The following is a 23111-nucleotide window of genomic DNA, read 5'->3' on the forward strand; positions in this document are numbered from 1 at the left end:
AGGTATTCTTGAAAATAAATTTTATAATGCAGAGAACAACAAAGTACTATTATGGGTAATTCACAGAATGATTTTAGCATTATGAACTCAAAGAACTTCCAAAACTTATTCAGAGTTCAAGAACAAATTTTCATTTTAAGGACAACAAAAATAAAAGTAAAGTGTTAATACACTAATTTCACCAACCCACTAAAAGTAAAAAGAACTTCACATCTGTGACCAGTGTTGGTTCATTCCCTGGAGTATGACTCAGAGACAAAAACTCTGCATAATAACTATTCCTCAAAATTACCCCCTATTCCTATGAAGATATACAATCAAATTGCCTCAGAATAGGCTCCAAAGGGGGGGAGGGCTCCTTCTTTCTCTTTAGGGAAACCGTAATTGTGTGCACGCACACGTGTGCGCGTAGGTATGTGTGTTATGTATTTGTCTACATATATGGCAGCCTAATTCATGTTTATGCCTCAATCTAAAATTTCATTTACTGAATCATTACTATTGAAGTAACTAGTCCTGCTAAAATCTGTCATAAGCATAACATAACCAAAATAGTGTTCTAACAGTTACTTATTTGAAAGCCATGAATATATTTTCCTCATAATTGTCTTGTTCCTTCTCCACATTTCTTTTCACTATTTATACACCCCAGATAAAACTTGCTAACACACCGAGAAAGTATTTTATCAATCTCCACATGTTTGCCAATGGGAATTGGCTGAATCCAAATGTATGAGAAATCACCAGAATGCGGAAACTTCTTGGTGTTAATTAAACAGACAACACCACATCCTGATACGCAAGTTATCAAAAACCTTTCCTTGATTTTTCAGCAGCATCACATATACCTTTTTGAAACTCCCTAAGACTTGTAGGACATCATCGTTCTCTCCCGCCTCTCATTTGTCTGATCACTAGCTGCCTCCGTCTCCACAGAAGGTTCCTCATCCTCTATCACAGCTCAGCATTTCCCAAAGCATGGGATATATACCACAGTAGGTGACACATATATAATAATGAATCGTTTCATGAAAAAGTTATTAGCTTGTCAAGGCCTTGGGCCTTCTAATTACAAAGTCTTACTGTTTTTTCATTTCTTTTGGTTTTTTATTGAGTAGACTTAAACTCAGAGGATTTAACAGGTAATGGTATTTAGCTAAAATTTAATACCATTATATTTGGTGTGATCACTTTCATTTTTCCATTGCCAACTGCTTAAAGCAAGTTACACTTGTTTGCCATTTTTATAATATAATGTTCCCCTCTAAAATAAATGTATATAAGCAAAAGAGTCACTTAAAGAACAATAGTAAGGAAATAATTGCATTTTGGAGTGGTCCTCAAAACACTGATGCGTCATAAGTACTGTTCTGACCAGAACTGTGGCTATTTCTAAACTCAGTCCTTCCTCCACATTTTCTCACTGTGATCACCGCAAACACTCAGAGAAGCTCCAGATTTCCATTTAAGATATTGTGCCAGCACATCTGATTCAATACCTTCAAATTAAACCCATTCTCTTCTGGATCACTCTATCACTACCAACACCACTTCCAACTTCACCATCAAAAGCTAGCCAAATTCCCCTTTACCACTATTCACACAATCTCAAAACCTAGGCGTTATCTTTGTCTATTCACTGAATTCCAGCAGTTACTAAATTCATTCATTCCACAAACACACGTTGGGTTCCTGTTGCATATGAATAAAATTACATCATCTTAGAAAACCATTTTCTTTAAAAACTTCCTAATCTATGAGAAGAGAATCTGACTTTGTAGACTCCTTCTCTGGGGTGGGGGTGCACTCAGAAGGACATAAGATGAAAAAGAACTAAAAAGGAATGCCTGAGAATATTAAAAGTGGTTATATTTCTAAATGACAGAAATAAAAATAGGTACCATCTTGTCCACATTCTTCTGCATTTTATACATCTACTGTATTTTTAAAATCAAGAAAAAATATATCTTACAAAATGTTCCCATCCAGACTCATCTCTCCGTTCCTGATATTCAAGCATCCTAGTTCGGACTCTCATTATGTCCTCTTGCCTAGCCTCTAAACTGACCTTTGTGAAGGTTGCTGCCCAATACATTATACATACAGTTGTGAGAATAATATTCCTGAAAAGTTATCTTTACTAAATTACTCTTTCATTCAACAACCTTTAATGGCTCTCTATTGCCTGTAATAATAAGAGTTGTCTGCTCTACTAAAGCTGGTTAGCTACTATCAGCTAGCCCCAATCCTACCAATATAAAATAAAGAAGAAAAACAGTATTATCGCAAGTCAAATATTAATGCTTTATCAAAAAGTTAAATGTAAGTTAAAACTATTTAAGATTCCAAATCTGGCGTGCTATTAAGAATTCTGTACCCAGTGCTCATCATTTCTTATTAGTCACTTTTGCCCAAGAACATGTGTTCTAGGATGGGAGATGAAAGATGCAAAAAGCTCCTCTCATACTATTCTTCAGTTCCCAAGGAACATCTAAATGCTTAGGGGTTTTATTTCTCCTATCATTACCAGAGAACACTGAAACAAAACCTAGAAGCCGCAGGCTGGTGTGGGAGAACTTTCTCGTATGTGAGAATTAAATGCTAGGTAAGCACTTTGAAAATCCTTAAATTTTGTGCCTTAGGTGCCTCCTTGCTTCACCCTAGTCCTGGCCCAGGGTAGAGCCAGGGGTACTGCTAGACATCCTTTAATGCACGGGACAATCTTTCACACCAAAGAATTACTGCCCCAAATGTCCACAGTGTTAAGAGTTAAGAAATCCTGATATAAATGAAAAAACACCGTTAGAATGTCAACTACAACTTATTAGCTAAGTGACCTTCAGCAAATTATATAACCTGTTCACGACAGTCTCCTCATGTTTAAAATGGATATCATCCTTATGCCAAAGGATTTAGGAGGATAAACTGACACAGAACCCTTTAGACACCTAAAAATGTTAGCTTCCATTCTTCAGAAAGAGTACAAAAACTTCTCTCAGACGTAGAGCTCTGGCCCCCTCAAACATAAATTCAAAATATGAATGACAGGTGGTACTATAACTGATTTATTTTCTCAATTTCTTATCAAAGTCTAAGCAACCTGAAGGCAGAGTCCTTACCTTTGTATCCTCAGCCTCTAGAACAAAGTAAGCATTGGGTAATATCTGTTAAACAGCTATACAGGGCTCGCTTCGGCAGCACATATGCTAAAATTGGAACGATAAACAGAAGATCAGCATGGCCCCTGTGCAAGGATGACACGCAAATTCGTGAAGCGTTCCAGATTAAAAAAAAAAAAAAAAAAAAAAGGCCAAACAGGTAAACAAGTTCTAAGTGTTTACCCACAACAAGTCATTCATTGCATTGCATTGTGGGAACTACCAAAGAGTATATGATAACATAACTCTTGTACTGGAGAAAGTTAAAAATAGTAAGAGATAGCTAACAAAACAGAATATACAGATAGATTCAACACAGAATAAGCACTCAAAAAAAGCTCATAGGTTGAAGAGCAAAATTTACATAAATACTGAGGCCACAAATAAAAACTAATGGCATGCACACAAAAGAATTAAATAAGTTTAATCAGGGAAACAATTACTCTTTTATGAGTAATCTAAGTAATCTAAATCCCAGTGTAAAGAAATGAGTCCCTTTACATTGTCTTCTATTTTTTTTTAATGTGTTATCTGTTCTTTCTCCTAGTTATCATGTCAAAAAGTGTAAAACTTGTAACTTTGTTGCATTCACAATGGTATTTCTATTGGCTGCTATACCTAAACTAGTGAGGAATCACTCTGTTTCTATAAATATGCTCATTTTAGGATACATTTAGGTCACTATTTTATAGCATTTGAGCAGTCACTGTATTTCATTAGATCTAAGACATAGTCAGTTGTATGATACACTGTCATGTTAATTACCATCAAGAAAGAACAATAAAAGAAATTGACAGTTAAAAAAATTTAATCAGGGAAAGGCCTATTTTTAATTAGTATAATCCTTCAGGGTACCTGCAGCTAATCTCTTCCAAAGGCATGAAACAGTACACTTAAAGAACAAACATCAAAATGACAAGTGCTATCATTTGACATTTTAGCAATACTCAGCTAAATTTCATAATTCATATGATGGTAGCATATTTTAACATACTTGAAGGCCACTTTAAGCAATTTTTTAAACCACATTAGATTTTAATGGAAGCTTATCAAATTCCTAACATCCACAATCCATCTTAATTATCTTAAATGGTCTGACACAGAGTAAGACCAAAAGGGCTGATGCCCAAATGTCTGAGTACTTTGCTGAAAAGGCTGAGCTCCAGCATACCCAAAGTGTGTTAGAAGCAACTTTTAAAATGCACAAATGTAACAATTATTTTTAAACCGACAATTTTAGAAAAATAGCAGTTCCTATCTAAAGCTTATATAAATATAAGACATTGGGTTTGCAAATGTCAGCAGAGTTTTAAGATCCCTTTCTAAAGTAATAGTCTCCTGTTTTGCTTGGTATCTTAATTTGCCTTTAGTTTCAAAACTAAGCTTGCCAACACGATTCCTCTCAAAACCTCAGGAATTCCATTACAGTTTTAAGCTAAATTAAAGGAAAACAGACGCATTCAACCCATGGCAGAAGTGTGCACAAAGTGTTTGTTGACGCTCATGAACAGGCTGAGAAACGCAGCCGCGTCTGAAGCACAACGGCCGTAGAGTCAACTCTGTTTTGCTCCACCAGGGAACCAAAGAGAAAGAGAATTATTGCTACCACTTCAAATGAGACCAGACCAGATACCTTTAAACCACCCGGGATTTAACAGAACATTCTCTTTAAGTCAGAACCTTTGTGTATGTCTCCTCTTCAAGGAAGAATGGTTAGAGTACCCTTTAAAAAAATCCACATGAAGCCAAGATGTCACTATTCTCTCCCCCAAAACAATGCTTAAAATGCCCTCAACACCGCTCACCCACTCGCCTCCAAAAAAATATAAAAGATTAAAAAAGAGAAAGAGATAGCTATAAATGCTTTACAGATGGTTCTTTGTCTTATCACTAGAAATCTTTTCTATTCCACTTCCCTATCCTCAGCCTCTATAAACCTTCTGATATTTATAGACATTTTCACTCCTCATCCCTCTTCATCACCTCCATCAAGGCTTAATTAATCTCAACTCACCTGAATCCCAGGTATCAGGATCTCCTGAATGGGACTAATAAAAGAAGTAAGTTACTAAGAAGAAAAAGGAAGGAAAATCCTGTCTCCCTCCCTGCTCCCTCCCTTACTCTGTCCCAGCAGAGCCAGGAAAAGGAAGGAATAAACCGCCTTCAGTTCACTCTATTGCTCTTTCTCACTCTTTTACCTCCAACTCATTCACTACCCCCTCCAGGCATTCTGCTCCTCAGGCATCACCCTATCTAACCCCTAGTCTCCAGCCCCAGGTAATGGAAATCACAACCCAGCTCCCTAAGGTAGGGATGCAGCAGGATGAATTTCCACCAGTATTATAAAGGGTGTTTTGAATACATTGTGATATAATGGGTTACATCATTTTTTTATGGCCTGACCTAGTAAGCTAAACACCATTTTCACATGATTAATTAGAAGAATAGGCTCCTAATTCCAAATTCCTTTTTTCAACTCCCAATTTCCCCTACACCCAACCCTTAGCCAAAACCCTTTTTAAACAATTCATTTACAAGATACGGCTACCTATGTAAAAGAGTAAAATTATAATGACTGCTAGTAATTAAAACAATACATTTTGATGAAGTAAACAAGTGAATGTCGCTTGTGCAATGTGGGCAATCCATTTGCAACCACCTTATTAATAAAAATAAGGAAAATAAATCTAGTTATAAACAACACGTAACCAATTAGCGATCATACATTTGCAAACACTGCCTTACAAAACTAATATTCTAACTTTAGAAACGAATACACCAAGAACAATTTGTCAGTATCTATCAAAAATTTTAATGCATATGTATAGTACTGGCAAAGAATTTGCACTTCTAAAATTTAAAGTACTGATATATTTGCACAGGAATGAAATATGCATACAATACTCACTACCACATTATTTATAAGAGATAGGAAACAAGCTTAATGTCCACCAGAAAGGGAACTTATGGTATAGTCAACACAACCGATACAACACAGCTAATAAAAATAGTGGATACAATTGTAAATGTAGAAAACTTGCTACAAACAGCAACTGTCTCAAGGGAGGGAACCTACAAGACAGGGAGGTAGGAGACTTGCTTTTCACAATAAATCCTTTTGTAACTTTAAATTTTGGACCATGGACACATACTGCCCCTTTTGTTAAAAATGAGTAAGTTAACAGGCACCTGGCTCAGTTTGTTCTCTTGATTTCAGCTCAGGTCATGATCCCAGGGTCACGAGCTGGAGCCCTGTGATGGGCTCTGCACTCAGTGGGAAGAGTACCGGAGATTCTCTCCCTCTTCCTCTGTCCCTTTCCTGCTCTCTTGCTCCCTTTCTCTCTCTCTCTCTCTCTCTCTCTCTCTCTCTCTCTCGCACTCTCTCTAAAATAAATAAATCTTTTAAAAAAGTGAATAAGTTAAAAATTTGTTAAGGGATTTAGACAATTCTCCCTGATCCTCTGATGCATAAATAGTTCCACTTCCTCTTCTGCAGGCAATGTTAACTAGGACTAGGACCGAGAATCTGCACTACTAGAGGTTACCCAACAACCAACGTACCAGAGTAGAGGGCTCATCTCCTCCTTAGTGGGAAGATGTACAACTACAGCAACTTCGCATCACTCAAAACAAAGCATAACAGCTGAAGAAATGGGTGAAGAATTTATCTCACTCAAAGCAACCTTCATTACAGAAATAAAACTGGATGCAATGTAATTCTGTCAGCACTCTTAAAAACTGTGCTTTACCAAAAGGAAAAAAAAAAAAAAAAAAAAGCCACCTGGCTGGAATTCCTGGTTAGGGTCTAGATCTCAAATGGCTACATGCACCAAAAATACTTAGTAAAGAATCTAGGTGCCAAAATCGTTGAATCCAAAAGGCAGTTAAAAAGCAGGGGGAAGGGGAAGGACAAAGTCATAGACAGTAAGTTTCAAACGGCAAAATAAAAAACTTTTAAGATACCATTTTTCTAATGGAATTTTTCTCTTTATCTCTTAAATTCCAAGTAACATCGAACACAGCAGTCCCTCAACTAAAACTCAAGAAATTAAAAGAAACAGTTCAAACTCTAAAGCTAATTTTTAAATGTTGCTACTTAAAATGATTTTTGGTTTTGCTTCTAGATGAAAAGAACAAATAATAGAGCTGCTAATACTAATCTGATGCCCTCTTCCTCCTTCGTTTCAAAAGTTTATTACAATCTGACTGTTCAATTATAAAATCAGAAAAACTAGGGAAAAAAATCTTGAAACGACAGGGCGCCTGGGTGGCTCAGTCATTAAGCGTCTGCCTTTGGCTCAGGGCGTGATCCCAGCGTTCTGGGATCAAGCCCCGCATCAGGCTCCTCCGGTGGGAACTTGCCTCTTCCTCTCCCACTTCCCCTGCTTGTGTTCCCTCTCTCGCTGGCTGTCTCTCTTTCTCTCTCTGTCAAATGAATAAATAAAATCTTTAAAAAAAATCTTGAAGCGAGGTGGAGTATATAACATGGTAATATGTAGGGAGAGGATCACATTTATTTTTTGTAAAGTAAGAAATCCTTTTATTGGGTCTCTTATTAACAACACTGACTTGCATCTGAGCACCCAGCTATACTGCTATGTACCATTCTAAATTTATAGACTTAATGATCTGTTTAAAACAAAACAAAACAAAATCAAACTAAATAGCACAAAGGTTTGTTGTCATAACCAATTAGTCTAATGAGGTCTAGAATATATGCAGTAAATGAAAGATGCTAGCTGGCATATAAAAAAATTCATACATTCCCTGGCCAGATTCAAATATTCGGACTAATGCAAACAACAAACTCATAAAATAAAGATATACCTAAGAAAACAGGAGGTAAAAAGTGCCTCAGCATTATTATGTGAGGTTTATATACCTTGACATTTACAAAGAAATAGGACAAGAATGTTATCAACTGACAATTTTCACTTTTATTCTATATTTATTACTAAACTATTTGTTATGCTCAAGAGTGTCTGAGGTACTTGGTACACTCAGAGTACTGCTAAAAAAAAAAAAGAGTACTGCTAATCATAATATTAATTATAATCAAATCAAAGTCAGGGATTAACAACTACACAAATGAACATTTAAATTCATATCAGTGGTTCCAGTCCTGAGTCAAGGACCACCTAAGGTAAAACTGAGAGTTCCTTAATCTATTTTCAAGCTTTAAAAATAGCCTAATAATAAAAAAATAAAAATAAAAAAAAATAATAAAAAAATAAAAATAGCCTAATAGTCTCATATACTATCTGAAATACAGCTTTCTATGCTAACTAAAATAATTAAATTTCTTTTTGGAGGGCTGGAATTAAAACTCAATGTGGAAACACCAATTATCTCATAGTGATCAGAAGCCCTGGTTGTAGTGATAAAAATAGAAAACCCAATGAATTATTATGTAATACATGTATTTTATTTTGTGGCAAAACTTTTTTGGATTCTAACATCTGGAAATCAATGGAAATAGAGTATTTTAGGGGTGTGTGTGGGTGGGTGTGTGTGTGTGTGTGTGTGTGTGTGTTTACGGTTTAAAAAAGCAAAATGCAAAACTAAAAATACATACCAGACTCTAAATATTGACAAAACTTTTATCAGGAAAAGGTTTATGTGTTCTGGCTGAGCACAGAAAGACACCTATAAATTACAAGAAAATATCCTTTTCTTTAAATCCTAATGGCTCAAACCATGTTTCATGAAACAACAAGTACTGACATGGATAAAAATGACTGGTCAGATCCCAAACTATGAAGGAAACTTAACAGGAAAAGAGCAAAGTTTATGTCTGTATTCTCCACTCCATTTTTCCCCTTTCGGTTTTTTATTTCACAATTTCCTCAGCAGTTACAACACTGCAAGATTTTAGCCATATTTCTCACATATACACATCCAATATAAAATAAAACGAATGATTATAACCCAAAATTTCACCTGGGTATGCGCTCTCATTTTGTACAGAGTTAGAACAAAAGAAATACTAAAGCGCAAAATAAAACTAGGACCCAAGACGTGGACTAACTACAAAAACACTACCCCAAGCATAACCTGAAGACCACTCAAGCGTACTCATGGAACTGGCTGAATCTGATGAGCTGAAAGGCACTGAGCACCTGCATGGCAGATATGAGGACATGCTATATTTGAATCTATACGTATTTCAGGTACAAATCCTGGACTCTATCACTTATTAGCTGTCTGACCTCGGGAATGTTACTCAACTCTCTGAGGCCTCAGCTTTCTCACCTATAAAATGCAAGTAAGAACAATAATTCAGTAGAAACTCTTTTAACAGTCCTCTATTTTATCCTAACTTACAGAAATAAAGCTCTCCAATCCCTCCATAAATCACTCCCTGATGCCCACCACAGGCTGACCACTTGCACCTGGTAGAGTCTTCGAAGTAGACCACTTTCTTACTATGTCCCCACCCTTCTGCTCTCACCAAATGAGCTGGACGCTTAACAAGAGCCAGCTGTTTCTGACAGATTATGAGTGTGAAAGGGGTCGTTTTCTCCGAAAGTTATGTTGTAAAGTTCAAAAAGATTCAAAGGCTAATTATTTTTGAAAAAGTTATTATGGAATTAGGTGTATGTAAAACAGCTTTAAAAGAATAAGGAAAAAAGCATAAAGCCATAGAAAGATTTTCTAGAACACACTGAAGATGCCTTAAATTCTCTCTTCTATAGGAAAGGGATACTGTTATGATATCCAATAGATAATGCCTCCTGGGTACAGATTATGCTAAAAAGACAATCCAGATTTTTTTTAAGATTTATTCATTTATTTTAGAGAAAGAGAGAGAGTAAGTGGGGGCAGAGAGATAGAGAAATGTGCAGAGCACAACATGGGGCTTGATCTCAGGACCCCAAGATCACGACCTGAGTCAAAACCAAGAGTCAGATGCTTAACAGACTATGTCACCCAGGCACTCGTAGACAATCCAGATTTCTAATCAAAGGACCCAACCACAAAGAAAAACATTGACGCTGTAGAGGGGGAAAAGAAACTGGTAAAGGAATGCAGTATATATTCAAGTTAACATTACAAATAATGTATCATTTTTTGATTCCCTGCTAGCCAACTTTCTCAATTATCTACTCCACATTGCAAATGAGATCTTCATATCTAGCTACCCCAAAAATTTATGGGAAAATTGTGAAGACTAAATAAAGTACTTGCACAGTGCATGGCACTTAGCAACATTCAACTAAAAACTGTTCTACTTTAAGGGTTATGTTACTACTACCCTTATGGTCTACTGCTCTAAGAATATAATATTGCTGTCTTCTAAAACATACAGAAAAGTAAAAGGTGTACAATCTCCTTGTATTATTTTTTGTATTCATGAACACTATACACACCCCATACGTTATTGGCCATATAAAATTTCTGTAGTGGCCATCAAAAAAGTGAAGACATTTAATACTAATGAATGCCCCAGAATACTGTACAGAGTCCCCAGGATTATACTTAACCATAAGGATAACATCACAGTAATGCATTAACATGTCTGCATGACCGTGCACTTAAAGCTGACAAGAACATAGGAAAAATGAATGAGGTGCCGGTATGGTACCATTGGAGGGAGCAGCCATTCTCTGATGAGGGAACAGACAGGGGAAAGGTCAAGGATCCAGACTGAGGATAGTAACTAAGAGATAATGGCAGAGACTGAAGAGAAGCAATGCAGAAACTGGCAATCATTTGGAGGTAACAAACCCGCCAACTAAGGAGGTTACAGTTAAGGTAAAGAGAAGGATCTGGTGATTCAACCTCTTCCTCAGAACGGTTGAACACTAACAGAGATATTAAAATGCTTTCTAAATTACTTAAAAGCAAAATCATATTTTTAAAAGTTCATGTCATTCTGACATTACAATCAATTTTCCTCTTCAAGGAAAACAATGTTACATAAAGCATTGCACTCTAAAATTAGAACAATGAAGTACCTTTTTCACCTTATTAAGTTGGGGGGGCAGGGAAGTAACACTAATATCCACTCTAAGAAGGATACAGTGAAACAGTACTAGTAATACTATCCTCTTGAGAAGCAATTTGACCAAATGTTTCAAGACTAATAAACCTTCATATCCTTTGGCTCAATATCACACATCTGGGAATCTGCCCTAAGGAAATAACTAAAAAAATGAAGAAATCAATATGCTCAAAGGTGTTTTCTGCAACATTTCTTATCATAGTGAAAATTAAGTACGATGGTAACAAAAAATATTTAATATAACATTAAGTTTAAAAAAGCAAATAAAATTGAGCATATACTAAAAATATGATCTAAAATATCATATGAAAAAGGCTGTAAAAAAAACTCCAAAATGGTGACTATTAGAAGAGTGGTTTCAAAATATGTTTTTTCCATCGTCTAACATTTCTGAAATGTTATTTTACTTTTAGAATTAAAACAAATTATATTTTTAAGATACGCACCTCAAAAGATTACGTACTGTATTATATCATTCACACAATACTCTCATAACGGCAAAACTAGCGTTGGGTAGTGTTGTGAATACGCAGAGGAAGCACTAGGGAACTCTTCTGTGGTGATGGAACAGTTCTGAATCTTGATTACGGTGGTTACACCAAACTATACATGGAATAAAACTGTACAGAACTATAACACATACACAGAAATGTGGATTTTAAAAAATGGTGAGACCTGTATATGGTCTAGTTAACAGTAATGTACCAATACCAATTTTCTGGTTTTCATATTGTATGACAGCTATGTAGATGTCACTACTGGGGAAAATGAGTGAGAAATATATAGGACACTACTATTTTTGCAACTTCCTATGAGTCTCTACCTCAAAATAAGTTTGTTAAAAAAAAATACATGTGCTTGCAAATAAATTACGTTTTTTTTTTTTTTTTGAGGGGTTGGGAGATAAAGGAATGTAAAATGAGCCGTGAAATACAGAACTTTCAAGACACTACTACATACTAACTGTGCACAAAACCACATATGAGGCAAACAGCAGTCTTTAGATTGAACCATAACTTACTTAGGTCAGGCTTTAATAAAAGGCTTCAATTTAAATGAAAGTATCAGTCAATTTTCAGAATATGCTTAACTGTCTAGTTCTGAATCTCAAACCCTATACTTACACATTCCATTAAGCAATAGCCCTCAGAATCCTCTCCCTTGCCAGATAAGTTCCAACAGATATAAATATGATTTTCTTACATATATTCAATTTAAATATATAAATGACTAACACAGACAAAGGATATAATAGTTCATGACCTCTAGTCTGTGCTATATGACAGCAACCACATCCATCCTAATCCTCCATTTTAACCTCAATGCCTAGCAGGGTTCTTGATACCTACTGGGCTTCCCAAGAGCTATTTACTGACTCAGTCAGCCAGTGAATGAATTCATGTTCCAGCCAAGACTCAATGCCCACATCCCTCCAGCTTTAACCAAGAATGGGAGATAGAAAATAAAAGGTAAGAGAAAAAAGGCATGAATTTGGCTAGGGCCCAGCTTCTACCAATTCACCAGGTCAAAAGATTACATTAACCAACACTTCATCCTACTTTGTCAAATGCAAAAAGTGACCTTAGGAAAACCCTGAATCATTTCCTCTGAATCACCTAAGTCTTAAAAGAATTGTTTAATAACTAGAAAAAGAATTGAACTAGCATCAGAAAATCCACCTCACTAATCTTCATCACCTAATGTTTTCAAGGAAACCAAATTTTCTTTGCTATAGGCAAATACATCAAATCTTTGATCTGAAAGATCTTTTTTTTTTTAAAGATTTTATTTATTTATTTGACAGAGAGAGAGACAGCCAGCGAGAGAGGGAACACAGTCAGGGGGAGTGGGAGAGGAAGCAGGCTTCCAGCGGAGGAGCCTGATGTGGGGCTCGATCCCAGAATGCCAGGATCACGCCCTGAGCCGAAGGCAGAGGCTTAACGACTGAGCCACCCAGGTGCCCCATGATCTGAAAAATCTTAACTAGAGTTATGCAAAGCATCAAAAACCCCTTCCACACAAGCTCTAAGCTCTCAGTGATTATATGTATGTAATTATACATTATAGATATCTATATGTATATATAAACATAAAATACATAAATAACAAGATTACAATAGAACACCTGTCAGACAGCAACTCATGTCTATGTTGTTGGGTTTAAGATTTTATTTATTTATTTGACAGAGAGAGAGAGCGTGCACAAACAGGGGGAGTGGCGGGGTGGGGAGGGAGAGAGAATTAGGGAGCCTGATGTGGGGTTTGATCCCAGGATCCTGGGGTCATGAACTGAGCCGAAGGCAGACGCGCTTAACCGACTGAGCCACCCAGGCGCCCCTATGTTATTTATTCATTCAAAAGTCCAAGGTACTGACGGTGTAACAGCGAACAAGACACAGACCATGCCTAAGTTTACAGTCTATCTTGTAACCTAAAAGGCAAGCATAGCTAGTAAAAAGAATCTTAAGAAAACCAGCGTTTGAATTCCAATGCCACCTCTTATTAGCTATGTCTCTGAGTCTTTTTTTCCAGAACTTTCAAATAAAATCATAAAATATAAAAATGCTTGGCAAACTAGAAGGCCCCATAGAAATGTAAGGTATATCACTATACTTAGTTTTTCATCAAGAAAAAATAAAACACTAGGATACCTCCCTACAGATTATTTATTAGTTGTAAGGGGGAAAAAAGTAACTATACAGTAAATAAACCAGGTAATACCTTGAGCAAAATTTAAGAAAACAGGAAATGAACCTCCAGGGGTTTATTTATAAGCTCTCACCTATACAATTTTAAAGTACTATTAAAAATCACTCTGTAAAATTAATACAGCAAAACAAACAGCAGAATCATATCTGCAAAGACTTCAGATATTGGAATAATCAGAGACAAAGTATAAAATAAGTATATTTAATGGGTTTTTAAGAAATAAAAGACAGCTTGAGAACACAACCAAGAAAAAGTATGACAACCAAAAAATAGTAAAGATAAAGCAGTCTTAAAAAGGAACTACCAGAAACTTCTAAAAATGAAAAAAGTATAGTAAATAAAATTTTTAAAAACTCAGTGAACATGCTACAGCATGAATGAACCCTGAAGACATTTTGCTAAGTGAAATAAGCCAGACACAGAAGGACAAATAGTGTATAATCCACTTATGTGAAGTACCTAGAATAGTCAAATTCATAGAAAAAGAATGTAACATAGTTCTTGCCAGGGGCTGGGTGGAGGAGACAATGGGAAATTACTGTTTAATGGTCACAGATTTCAGTTCCTGATGATAAAAAAAAGTTCTGGGGAGGGACAGCAGTGACAGTGAATGCACTTAGCATCACTGAACTGAGCACTTTCAAGTAGTTTAAAGTGGTAAATTATACTTATGTATATTTTACTATAAAAATGAATATAATAGTTAAAACAAAGTGAAAAAAATGTTTAAATTCAATAAACTAGTTGAACAGAGATGAAGCAAGAATTAGCTAACCGGAAGAAAAGATCTAATTATCCAGAACACAACACAGAAAGATAAAGAAATGGAAAATATGAAAAACAGGTTAAGAGGCATGGAGGGTAGAGTAAGAAGACCTACTTCAAATACAAGTTCCAGATAAAAAATATGGAAGATAAAATTTGAGGAGAAAATGGCCAGAAGTTCTCCAAAATTGTTGAAGGCACCAGTCATCGGATTCAATGGCCTAGTGAATTCCAAGCACGGAATAAAAAGAAATCAACTTCTAAACATCAAAATGAAAGTGTGGAAAACAGATGCTAAATATTCTAAATATAGTTATAATAAAAGAATGACAATTAGACGGATTACAGAGTTTTCAACGGCAATAAAAGCCAGAAGAGAATGGAATAAGATCTATAATGAGCAACAACAACAAAATACTGCTAACATAAAATGCATACTCAGAAAAACCCACCTTCAGGAATGAGATAAAGACATTTTCAAACAAATGAGAAGTTTTCCAACAACAGACCCTCACTGAAGAAAATTCTGAAAGATATATTTCAGGCAGAGAGAAAATGACCTTAGATCCCAAACAAGAGGTCTGAGATGGAAATGAAAATGATGAGCAAAGATACTGTAAAGGCAGAGGCAAATTAAAGCAAGTGTTTAAAACAGTAATAATATCTAATTTGCTGGGAGTTAGGGAAAACTAAAATAAAGGAAAACTACATAAAGTTTAACTTCCAAACTGGAAGAGAGAGGGAAATAAAATTTCCTTTAATTCATGAAAATTAAAAGGAAAAGGGAATGATTAACACAAAATTAACACAAAATTTAGATGGTGGTCTCTCAGGAAGTGTGTCAGAGAACACAAGTAGTAAGGGTTATAAATTGACTTCAAAGATACTGGCAATGTAATTCATTTTATAATTGTTTAAATTGTACATTCCGTACACTGTATGCTTCTGTAATAAAAGTAAAATTTTAAAATCAACACAGAAGAAAAAAAAATCAAGACTAGTGATCACTCTCTAAAAATCAAGAATACTTCGCAAACTTTGGTCTTAAAAATTGAAACAACAAGGGAACCTAGATGGAGTGGTCAGTTAAACCTCTGACTCTTGGTTTTGGCTCAGGGTGGTGAGATCGAGCCTCACCTGGGGTTGCACAAGCATGGAGTCCGCTTCAAGTTTCTCTCTCCCTCTCCCCCCAACATGTGCACACTAGCGCTCTCTCTCTCTCTCAGTAAATAAATCTTTTTAAAAAACTGAAACAATAAAAATATTATTTGAGAAATATTTAAGAAATACTTACCAAGGGCCTAATTTTGCCTATAACTGAGCATGAAGATTTCTAACCTCCCTTCTCCATGTCTTCCTAACCCCTGATAGCAGCATTATCTCTAATACAGTACAGTCACTGGCCGCAAGTGGGGCTATTCACATTTAAATTAATTAAAATCAAATAAAATTTCAAATTTAGTTCCTCTGTAACCCCGGACACATTTTAAGTGCTCAGTAGCCAAATGAGGGCCACTATATTGAATAGCACAGATACAGAACATTTCCATCATTACAGAAAGTTCAATTAGACACTGCTTCTATATTTTTTATAACACTAGAAATATAGTGATCATGAATAATCTTAAATACAAAGAATATCTTAAAATTGATTAAATCTCCTTTTAAAGGCATTTTATCTCTATGAAACTACAGCTCCTTGGTGGTATTCAAAACAGTTTGCTGTTTGTTAAGAACATATAAAAGCGTCAATAATTGTCCACTATCCCGTGTCCCACCCTATCCCGTGTCCCACCAAAACCCATCAGAACACAGCATTTTTTTTTAATGAGCCAAAATTAAAAGGTGAAGCACAGAGCCACTGAACTGCAATACAAGCCATGTCACAGAGATATGAAAATCCACAGGAAGAACATACCGCCCCTTTTTGGGGGCACCAATTTTAGTCGACTTTAAAACACTGTTTACATCTACATAAAATAGCAAAACATGAAATTCATGTGAATTTTTAAAAATAAAACCCTACAGGAATCATGAAATTTCTACTTATAGCAGGACACTTTGGGCTACCTCTCCAGACTTCTAAGCATACCATTCATTTCTGCCAGTAGGAATATTCTGGAGGAAAAATGTAAGCATTGTTAAAATAAATGAATTCTATATGATTCTTTTATTTACCAGAAACAATGATATACAACGAAACTCTATAAAACAATAACATCCTTAATACCTAAATCAGCAAACCTCCAGTTTCCTTTAAAATTGAAAGACAGAGGGCCTAAGCTTTTCAGCCTAATCTGAAATTTTGCTTTAGGCATTCTAACACATATTCAGTATTTCTATAGCACTCCCAATTTTTAAAATTACCTAACCAAAAACACTAAAAGGAAACAAATGTTAAGCCTTAATTTAACAGTCATTTAGGCCAGGTCTGCACCTTAACTTTTCTGCATCTGCCTCTCAACACTAAGTGAACGAGGGAGTCAAATGCTTCTCATCTAGACAACTGAATGTAATTTCAATAGCGCTTATGCTAATAATTGGTTTGTGTCCCCAGGAGGACTTCTGTGGCTCCACTTACATAACCCATTATGCAAAGTGCTGAACTATTCTTTCTCTAGAAGGCATTTTGAATACTGATATTTGTACAAGGTTTACTTGCTTTATTAAATAAAAAAGCTTTTCTTGCTCTAGCGTCAAAGATCTTCCCTGCAGAAGAGGTGAAAAGGAAAGCCAATTTCTACTACTTCACTATGTCAAAGGCTAGTTATTTATCTTGTTGGCTAATCAACAGAGTAATGACTTTCAGCAGCACCCCCAGGCAGCCCCCCCACCCCCCCAGTTCACCAGTTTCCTCTTGGGACTCTGGTTGAGAAATACAGCCTTAAATAATTTGAAGCAACTTGTTTGAACTGAAAATAATCTGAACTGCTCCCTGAAAGTCTTAATGTAAAATCTGACAACATTAAATTAATTCAGTCGTGGTGAGAATCAAAATACAGTTCCTATAGGATAATACAACGGCAGAATGTACTCCCAAACCTAATTTGACTATGTATAATATATTGGATGAGTAATCTCCCCCAATTCCCTGGTTCTGTTTAAGCCAAGATTTTCAGATTTCACAGAACCATAATCTTAAAAACAAAACTGGGGGACCAGAATAGAGTTGCCAACTTTTATTTTGCCAAGAACATTTAAAAAGAAAATAACTACCAATTACCACCACCATAAAAGAACTAATATGCTTACGTCAAAAATGGTAAAAGACAATTTTAGAAAAAATATTATCTTTTAAATTCTACAGGTTTAGCTTTACGAAAAGCTAACCCATTCTCATTTCAGACAAGTGAAAACTCTGTCAGGGACTGACACCTCTCCATAGTCCAGCACTAGGGAACCACAGGTCTAAGCAGCTAACTCCCAGCTGGAAAAAGAAAACAACGGTAGGACATGCCCAAACCAAATATTAACCTATTCAATAATGAGGAAGTAGAGGCTTGGAGAGGTTTAGGGACTCTCCCAACATCGCAGACCAAGAATTTTGACACAGGTCTGTCTAATTCCAGAGTCAGAACTACTAACCATTATGCTAAGTTTCCTCTAATATTCTTTCAGTGGTATAAAGATCCATCCTAATCCAGTCACCTTTGTGACCAATGACAACCGAGGAATTTCCAAGACAGCTGGCTAGAGGTGTACTTCCCTGGCCATCACTCAGACCGAAGCTAAATGGAACTCCTGACCTTTGCCTCATTAATACCAGGCTCACTGCAACTAAGCCAACCAGCCCAGACAAAGCACACACAAAGCCCCCTGCCTCCGACAAGACTGACACAGGACTCTTAGGACATTCCCAAGAGCCTGTGATATAGTAAAAAACATATTTCTCAAAAACAAAAGGAATGTATTAATTCTCAAGAAGGAAATAAACACTTCCCTGGTAACTCGGTCTAAAAATAATAAACTTGCCCTCAAAAAGTTACAACTCTAAGCCTCATTCTGCAAACTATTACAATCTTTTACACAATACTCAGGTTCCGCATATTTAAATAACAAACAGAAAACTACATGAAACTCCGTAAGTTTATAGTCCTCAGTTTCCAAATAAAAATAGTTTTTATAGATGTATCATTACATGATGGATAAAGGCAGCTTATCATTCCATCCCTCTAGGATAATCAGAACATTAAAGACAAAACTACCTGTGTTAATCAAAAGTACTTATAAAAGAGAATTGGAAGAAAAATATGTAATTAAATACCATTTTCCATGAAAGGCACTATTAGCAGCCAGGAGGAATAGGAGGGACAAAAATTATATTTGAATATTCAAAGGCTCTTGATATTGAAACCAAAATTGAAAGTCATAAATATGAATAAATAGAATACCTATCAGAGATGGCTTCCAAATCCTCACGTATCACTTGCCAACAAAAGCCCAAAAGAAAACCAAACAGCTCTTAAGTAACTAAAGCCTAACACTCTGTAACAAGTGAGTCTGAAATAGTTCATCCTCCATGAAAGCGGGTAATGATAGCATAATATCCTTGCTAGCAAAGGCAAGAAAATTTTATTTCCCAAATGGATTTTCAATGATCAGATTCTTTGTACTCCATCTGAATTTGCAATGAGAGGGAGCAGAATACAGTACAGACTATCTTTTCCTTCTGTTTTCAACAGATGCCATCTAAAATAAAGGTTCGTTTTTTTCTTTCCTTGTAAACTCCCTCTCAGCTCTTTCATCTCTTTACACGGATTCAACTAGTACATCTATTTGTATTATTCTCTCTACACCCATGTTTAATATATGCCTAGCACTGACCTCTCTCATGAACTACAAACCCACATTTCCAAAAGCCTCTGGGCAATTCCAGCGTTTTGCAAGTATATAAAAAACTCAACCTCTTCAAAACTGATCTTATTATGCACCTCCTTGCCTATATTTCTAGTAATAGTACCCCCATCACCACCACCCACACTTAAAATGAATATAACTTTCAACTTCCAGGTTCTCCAAACCTTCCCCAACAACCCCTCCTCCACCACTCCATCTCAATGCCACTGTCCTTGCCCAGTACAGATACTACATTGAAAGCTGGCTTTCTACAACAAATCCCTTCACATCCTACACTATTAGACCTAGCAGTTTCTCAATACCTCCTAAATGTTGAACTCCTAAATACAGCATTTAAACATGCTCCTCAATCCAGACCCACTTAAAATTTCAAACCTCATCTCTTATTTCCAAAAATGAACCCTATATTCTAAGTAATCCGTCCACTAACTTTTCTGTGTATACAATGAACTTTCCCACCTCCAGCCTTGTGCTTACATCACTCCCTTTATCTGAAAAGCTTTCATCCACCTACTCCCAACCCCTAAATTCTTGTTGTAGAAAAGTCTTACCCTCTGCAATGTGAAACTCAGGCTACCAGTTTATCAAGAGGTAGCATGATAGAGTGGAAATGCACAGGCTTTGGCACCAGGCAGACCTGGATTCAAACTGAGGTTCAGCTACTTAATATATTTGAGCACTGTCCTCTTATTTGTTAAGGAAGACGCTTATATGTTGTTGTGAAGCTTAGGAAATGTATGGAAAGCAACTAGCACAGACCATGATGCTAAGTGCTCAAGAGCTTCAGAGTTATTTTTTACCTCCCCACTTTCCACTTTTTAGCTGATTACTCCAGTTAAAAATGAACCCATTTTCCCTTCATATAACTCCAAACTTTAGGCCCAACCATTCACACAGTAAGTATTTACATATTTTTATGTAAATATCTTACATCCCCTTCTAGATTTCAAATTCCTAAAGACCAAATACTTAATCTTTGTACCCTGTAATGCCTGACAGTGCTTTTCATGAAACACACAACGCTCACCTACAGTTAGAAAAAAATTGTAATATGCCTAAGCAATACAATTTACCTCTTCATGATTTCTGACACACCTTAGAAAATTATTGCCAAAACATGAATTTTAATGGTTATGGCTGTATATGTGTTCCTACATGGTTGCCCAACATAGCTTGATGCCTAACATAGCAAACATTCTGTACCCATTGACTTGAATAATACAATAAAATTTGCAACGCAAATACTCAGTATCTACTGAATGGACTTGAACATAATAAAATTTACAGTGCCTAAGTAACTCCCCGATTACCTTTTTCTGCTCTTACAATTCTTGAAATATTTCCCTTCAAAACACATTAGCTTTCATACTCTCACTATGGATCCATAATATTTAACTTGACTCCTTTTGCAGATTTTCTCAATTCCAAAATTCCAACCATAAGCTCTGAACAATTAAGTACTTCAAACGGCTAAGAATCTACAGTTTCTATCTAAATCTAAAAGTTGGGCAACTAATCTTCCCTCCACAATTTTTTCCAGGGACTTTAAAAACCAACCACCCTCTGACCACAATCAATAAAGGAATAAAAGAAACAGAATTTTTAAAAAAATTGATCCACCCTTTGCCTGCTGAAAATCAACAACACTGAAAATTTCTTTTTCACAGGAGAGCTCACCGAACTTACCGCTTCAGTCTATTTTCCCTAACGCATGATATTACCTCCCCTTTCAGTAGTAGGAGGAGAAAGAATGAGATAAGCACCCAAAAAACTACAGTATAAGTCCTAATATAAGCACAAGATGAGAAATGCAGTTAAGTGTCATTGGTTTCACAAAGGTGGCTTGTGTATACTTTACACTGCAAAACAATGGTCACCCGCACGCAGTCACAACCTGCAGTAACCACATTCTCTTGTGATCATAATTTAAAAATCAGTACTAAATGTAGAAAACCTTCATCACCGACAAACCTTCCAGCAGTTTACTACCTGAAATCTGTTCACTAAAAAAACTACCTACATCACTTTCTTCTCTAGGAAATTCTTAATTTATCCCAGGTGAACATTTCAAAATATAGGTTCACACACACACACACACACACACACACACACACACCTCGGTCCACTTGTGTGAACCTCTGCATTGCAGCACAACTGTGAAGTATAGGGAGCCTCTAAGGAGTTACTGAGAAAAATTTTTCTTTAAAAGTTAAGGAAAATGACAGGTCCAAAAATGAAAGTATACAAACTTAGGGGAAGAGGAGGTACAATTAATTCTCCAACCCTCTGTAATCAATTCGTGCTATAACTGCAGACTGAACTCGCCATTCAACTGTGACTTTAGATAGCCACCAGAATTAGGAGTGCGTATTAGAGAACAGCATCCTTTTTTTAAGTCTGCAAGAAAACAAGGGAACTTATCTTAACTACTGATTTTCCTCAAGCAAGCTGTTTTTCTACATGACTTCAGCAACAGCTTGAGCAAGCTTTCCAGTGAGTAAAGATCATGGGAGGCACGCTGGTGCCACACTGACCTAGGTATCCAGAACCGGTCCCAAGCGCATTCCAAATCGATCCCGGGCAACCCCTAGGCGGGTCTGGATGAAGAGCTTTGCAAAAGATCCCCGGCATCTACACATTCATCGCCCAGCCCTGGGGCTGAGAAGACGACACCCCTGGGACCCGGGCTAATTAGTGACCCGAGGACAGACCCTGAGGACGCGAAAGTCGGGAACTGGAGCCCAAGAATAAGTCCGGCGTCCAGGTTCCCAGCCCCAGGTGAAGAGAGAAAACCCAATCCGGGAGGCAACGCGAAGATTTGGGGGAGCAGAAATGAGGAGATCGGATGGACCGAGGCCCAGCCCATCCCCACTCTCAAGTCCCAACGGCTACAACAGCTCCAGGAACCCCCTCCCCGGCTCCGCCCCGCCCACCCCAAGGCCCCGCCGCCCGCTCCTTCCCGCCCGGCGGAGTCGGTAAGGACGTCGGCGATCGACAAGCCCCTTCCCCGAACCCCGACAGCCGAGCCCGCAGCGTTGAGCGGGCAGCGGGGGCCCGAGAGCACAAGCCCTGACGCGGCCCGAGGCCGTCCGGGTGTGCTCCCCCGGCCACTCACCGTCGGCCCGGGCGCTGGGAGGAGGCAGGCGCGGGTCGGCGGCTGTGGACCCCCGAGCTCCAACCCGGGCAGGAGCCCCTACTCGGAGCCGATCGAGGCTCAGCAGCTGTGCCTACAAGGCCTCTCTCCGGCCCGAACCTTGGAAAAGCACTTCCGGGGAAGCGGGGGAGGGAAGAGTTTTGGCACCGGAACTGCTCGCGGGCTGGAGCTGCCAGGGCCTCCCAGGCGGGGCGGGGCGGGGTGGGGCGGGGCCTCTCCCGCTGAGCTCCGTAAAGCCGCCCCCAGACTCGTCACTAACCCTTTCTGCCCCGAGGCCCCTCGCATTTCCCAGCGACGGCTACGTCTCTTACTGCTCTTCCAGTTATTCCACTCTAGCCACCTAATTTTACAGACCACGAAACCGAGGATCGGAGAATTTTGGTGCAGGGCGTATACAGCGTATACAGCCGGTCTCCCGACTCTCCAGTATTCTCTCCACTCCAGACCGCCTCCTTTAAAAATA

At 37.4% G+C, this 23111-nt stretch overlaps 1 protein-coding gene and 1 non-coding gene across 11 annotated transcripts in view; one reads left to right on the top strand and one right to left on the bottom strand.

Annotated features, from left to right (window-relative positions):
* FRS2 (fibroblast growth factor receptor substrate 2) overlaps nt 1–22775 on the bottom strand; it is a 111808-nt gene extending 89033 nt beyond the window's left edge. For all 10 annotated transcript variants that reach the window (XM_045789609.2, XM_045789607.2, XM_045789608.2 and 7 more), the window contains exon 1: nt 22610–22775. The gene's annotated coding sequence lies outside the window, so the exon portion shown is untranslated. The remainder of the gene's footprint in view (nt 1–22609) is intronic.
* LOC123787337 (U6 spliceosomal RNA) lies at nt 3183–3289 on the top strand. The gene has a single exon (XR_006778148.2). It is a non-coding gene; the product is annotated as a U6 spliceosomal RNA (small nuclear RNA).
* Nucleotides 22776–23111: the final 336 nt, after the last annotated feature.

Source organism: Ursus americanus, chromosome 17, assembly GCF_024610735.1.
Source record: "Ursus americanus isolate L20-20 chromosome 17, mUrsAme1.1.p, whole genome shotgun sequence".
In the NCBI taxonomy this organism is placed as follows: domain Eukaryota; kingdom Metazoa; phylum Chordata; class Mammalia; order Carnivora; family Ursidae; genus Ursus; species Ursus americanus.